General features: G+C 37.5%; 1 pseudogene; it reads right to left on the bottom strand.

Annotated features, from left to right (window-relative positions):
- Positions 1–2,385: 2,385 nt before the first annotated feature.
- Positions 2,386–3,383, bottom strand: LOC110540392 (actin, cytoplasmic type 5-like; annotated as a pseudogene).
- Between the last annotated feature and the right edge of the window lie 2,002 nt (positions 3,384–5,385).

The following is a 5,385-nucleotide window of genomic DNA, read 5'->3' as shown; positions in this document are numbered from 1 at the left end:
ACTATTCTGGTTATCTTCTATAAAATTTAGGCCATGAAGCTTATGAAAATATGGTCACAACTGTCTGTAATGTGGATTCCAAGGGATCTTCACATGAATTAAAAAAAAAAAAAAAAAAGAAAATATGGTCACTGAGATAGTGAAAGAAGATATTTGAGTAAAATGCATTCATTTTGTGACCAGGACTTCAAGTAATGTAAGAACTGGTTCAACAGGTTAGCTAAATGATCAAAGCAACATATGTTCAAAGGGATCATTCAGACAAGTTAAAGTTCAGGATTTAGACACAACAAGTAATTTTCCAAGTTGAATCGGGTAAGAGAGGCACTTTATGAAAGAATTCAGGCTGTGAACAATGATTAAAGCTATAAATAAAGGACTAATACAGACATTAGGGGCAGAGTGACTGGTTCATGGGGGCATAAGCAAATAATGAATGGACCTGTGCATAGATGAAAAGATTTATCTGATGACAAGATAGAAGATTTAAGGAAAGCAATAATGTCCTCTCAAGTTCAGGACATGGATCAAGAAAGAAACATTTATATACTGATGTTGGGAAATTACATTTAAAAGTCCAGACACTGTATAGGGGTTCCTGAAAATACATCTATCATATGATCCAGCTATGGCACTCTGGGTATCTATACAAAAGACTCAAATTCTGTGTGTCAATGTTTTTTGCAGCACTGTTGACAATAACTAAGTATGCAAACAAACTAGGAATCAACAATGAAATGCATAAAATAGTAGTGGTATATATATATACAATGGAATGTTTTTTAATCAGAAAGAAGGATGAACTTATGTCCTTTTCAGGAAAAAATATATGCAACTGAAGATAGTCATATAAAGTAAATTAAACTAGTCTCAGGATGATAAGTAAATATTTTCTATTATTTCTGGTCTCTACAGTTTATATAGACTTATAACATCATGTATGCATATATGTGACATTAAATTATAAGCCAAGAGAATAGAGGGGAATAGAATGTAGGTGAAAGGAGAAGAATGAGTAAAGGGGTTATGGATAGAATGTGTTCAATGTACAATGTATAATTGCATGAAAGTGCCATTACGTAGCAAAGTGCAATGACTATATACATTGAAAAAAATGAAAAGAAACGGTACTTGGCCCAAGAGCAAAGTATCTTAAACTCCATAGTGAAAAAATAACTACAGGATGGATTCTTGGCCTATCAGATCCTATGGTGCTGGTTAGAGCATCAACAATTTTAATATGATACTGATTCAAAACATCACAGACTTCATATTTTGCAAATATGAAAGCAGTACCAGACCTAAAATGTGAAGACATTATTGACATACACTTCAGACCAGTCTAGCAGATGGACAGACCCAGTCCTCCAATGGTATTATGTACTAGGCAGATGAAGATGCCAACCTAGAAGCTTGATGAAGAAACTAAAAAGGAAACAGAGCCCCAACATCATTCTTTATTCAGACCTCACCAGCTGCTTCAAACCATGAGATCAGTCATGCCATTATGTCATCAGCCCTGGGCATAAAGCCAGGAAAAATAGATTTTCCTCCAAATTCTACGCCTGCAGCACTCTAGGATGCTATGCAGGCCTCTTGCCAGCTTCCAGGGGAGAATACTGTATAAAGAGGAGCTCACATTGTTATTATCAAATTGTTTTGAGACCATCAACATACTGGGAAAAATCCAAAAGACCTAAGGTGGGCACTTTAATTAATCTGGTCTCAAGTCAGAATGCAGGCAAGCCTTGGCTGCTTCAACACCTCAGCCCATTCTCAGGAAGAACCAAAACCTTCATGCATCAGGCTGTGAGCTAAAAAGGAAAGACATGATGACTGATGATTCAAAAACATAAACAAAAGTAAAAATCTATTCAAGTGGAAGATTCTAAAATCTGCAATACACAATGTATACAATGCAACCTCCTTTTAGTGGAAACAGAGCATAGACTAGACCACTCTCCTCTCCTGTGTCAGGGGAAGCTTTTGGGAGGACAAAGGACTTTTATGTAGCCAAGTAACTCAAGGATATTTTTAATGACTATTAAAATAAATAAAGCCAAAAAGCAATGTACATCCATAGTCTTTGGCCACACTGTATAACTTTTGGGGATGTCTGATCCAATCAACTACTGTTCCCTTCATCAGTTCAGTTTTTAAACCATCAGTCAAAAGTGTCATAACAAAACAACAAAAATTTTTAATTACAAAATAAAGCCATGCCAATGTCTCTCTCTCTCTTCTTCCTGTGAAAATTAGGTTTCGTCAAGAAAAGGTATAAAATACAGCTGTGCATGATGGAGGGGCCCAACTTGATCTACCCCCGTCCATTGATCCTCATCTGCTAGAACGTGAACAGTGAGCCCAAGATCTCCACTCATACACTTAGTACTTCTGCTCAGGAGGAACAATTGTCTTGATATTCATGGTGCTGGAAGCCTGAGCAGTATTCTCTTGCACCTGATCAGTGATGACTGGGTACATGGAGGTGCCACCAGACAGCACTATGTTGGCATAGAGGTCTTTGTGGATAGCCACATCCACCAAACTTCATGATGTAATTGAGTATGGTTTTGTAGCTGCATTAGGATCCCATACCCAGGAAAGAAGGCTAGAAGAGAGCCTCAGGGAAATGGAACCACTCAATGCCAATAGTGATGACTTGGCCATCAGGCAGCTGGGAGTTCGTCTCCAGGAAGGAAGAGGATGCAGCAGTGGCCATCTCCTGATTGAAGTCTAAGGCAACAAAGCACCACTTCTTCTTGATGTCAAGCACAGTTTTTCTCTGGCTGTGGTGGTGAAGCTGTAGTCATACTCAGTCAGCATCTTCATGATGTAGTCTATCAGTTACTAGGCAGAGAGTTCCAGATGTAGGATGACATGGAGGAGAGCATAACCTTGGTAGATGGGCATAGTGTGTATAGCCCTGTCTCTGAGTCCAACATAGTGATGGTGGTAGGACCTAGGCATACAGGAACAGCACAGATTATATGGCTCTATACATGGCTGGGTGCTGAAGGTCTCAAATATGACCTGGGTCATCTTTTCATGATTGGTCCTGGGACTCACGGAGGCTTTGGTGATCCCTTAGGGGCCACACACAGCTTGTAGTAGAAGATGGGGCATAAGATATTCTTCATGTCCTCCATGTTGGTGATGATGCAATGCTAAGTGGGGTAATTCAGGATGAGGAATCTTCGCTTGCTTTGGGCCTAGTTGCCTAGGCAATAATCCTTCTGGATCATGCTCACCAGCAGAGCCTGGTGCCTCAGGCAGCCTATGATGGAGAAGTCGGCCTAGGAAGTACTGTCACCTGTAAAACTGCCTTTGCTCATGCCAGAGTTATTGTCTAAACTGAGCTCCAGCAATACTGTATCATCCATGGCCAAACTGGTGGTGGGTGTCGACCTGCAGGAAGCCAGTTGACAGAGGTCTGTGCCCTCAGTAGACACAGACTCAACTAAGACTTGAGTTTTAATTTCAATTTAACTATTTACTGACACCAGGAAATCTGCAAGCTAGTAAGTTTGTCTGAAGTATACTTTTCTAGGGAAGACTTACTAATATAATAATTAGCTTATTATATAATAGGTATCTAGTTCATGAATTGTATCTCCATGGTTCAATACTTCTAAAAGAAGTTATTCTTAATTATGTATATGGGGGACTATCTATCTGCAAATGGGTGTGCACACCCGAGAACAGAAGCCCATTGAGGCCAGAAGAAAATACAAGATTCCCTGAAACTAGAGTTACAGGCAATTTTGAGCTGCCCAACATGAATGTTAAAAACTAAACTCAAATCCTCTGTAAGGACAGTATATGCTCTTAACTACTGGGTCCATCCCTTAGATTCAGCTTAAAACACTAGTATTTATATGTTGCATTTACAGTAACTTTGACAACATGTTTTTATTTATTACATATGACAATATGTTATTATTCAGCCCTATTATTTAAATTTGGTTATTAAACTTTTCATTACACATATCTATATCATCTCCCCTAGTAGGCTCATTTCCTTGTGAATAGGAGTTTATGAGGTAATTTATCTTTATTTATCTACAGGACTTTGTGCTGAGATCAGTAATGTCTCAGGTAAGCCAGACATATTCTCTCTGCCCATATCTACCTTGATAACTAAATTTCTAGGAATTATAAAATTGTTTTCTTCCTCACCTCACTTTTAACTGTTTAAACTTAATTAAGCAGACCAACAAATCATAAAAATCTATAGTCAATAACAGTAATAAATCATAGCTATTTCCTGTTTAAAAAAAAGAAACATTTGTTTATTATGACATGTTCACTTTATTTTTTCTAAAGGGATATCTTTGTGATGACAGATTGTTAATAAGAAGCGGTACTTTTAATAGCATGGTTCAAATAACAGTTTGCTTTTGAAGTTCAAGGATTATGTTAATTGTTTGCAAACTATATAAGGCATACTGTAAAAACAAAATCCCAAAGCAACATAAGAATGAATTTTGAAAAAGAAGTAAGCATGAGTTATTGTGACTTTTTGGATAATGTAGACTTCAGAGTTCCTTTTCTCTTAAGTACCCTTTTTTTCCTCCAAGAATACATTTCTTAAAGTTTTCAAACTAGTTAGGCAATTTGGGATTCCTCTGGGATTTTGATGCCACAGCTCCACTGACATTTTGAGAAGATAATGGGTATAATTACTTTTCCTGTAGCAATATCACTGCCTTTAAAATAAAAGCCTCAGGACTTTTTAATGTATTAGATTACATTCTATTCAAAGGGACAGGACTTATTATACAGAAAAATGTACTAAAAGAAAACTGATCTTTCTTCTCAAAGTCTTTATCTTTCAAACATGAATCTTAAAACTATTAGCACAGATTTATGAAAAAATGTATTCTAATCTTCCATTAAAAAAGAAGTCAAGTTCCTTTGGTATGTCAACATACAATTTTGGTTTTCTGCCTTCAGTGAGTCACTAACCTTGCTTCTTTGGCAAGGTGGTGAATAAAATGCTCCTTTGGACTCTGAGTCACAGGTGATGAATAATAGCAGAAAGACCAGTGTTTTCTCGCTGTGACCAGTGTTTTAACTGCTGCACAGAAAAAAGGCCAAAAATGAGGACAGTGTGGTCCATAAGATCAAACTTCCCATGCAGAACAAAGAAGCAGAACTGAGTGCCTACAAGGGAGTCATCGTGATAAAATTCTTTAAAAGGCACATTCTATGTGTATTGGGGTACTAGATATACATGACTTGGCCTTGAGAATGAGTTGACTAATGACTAGCGTCAAGATTGTATGAAATACTGCTCAAAGAGCCAGAAAAGAGAGAAGACAGATCTGGGGGTATTTGTCTCAGGTCCTAAATTTGCTCAAAACAAAAATTTAAGAGCCTAGG

Source organism: Meriones unguiculatus, chromosome X, assembly GCF_030254825.1.
Source record: "Meriones unguiculatus strain TT.TT164.6M chromosome X, Bangor_MerUng_6.1, whole genome shotgun sequence".
NCBI classification, from domain to species: Eukaryota; Metazoa; Chordata; class Mammalia; order Rodentia; family Muridae; genus Meriones; species Meriones unguiculatus.
This window is presented reverse-complemented; position numbering and strand designations above follow the sequence as displayed.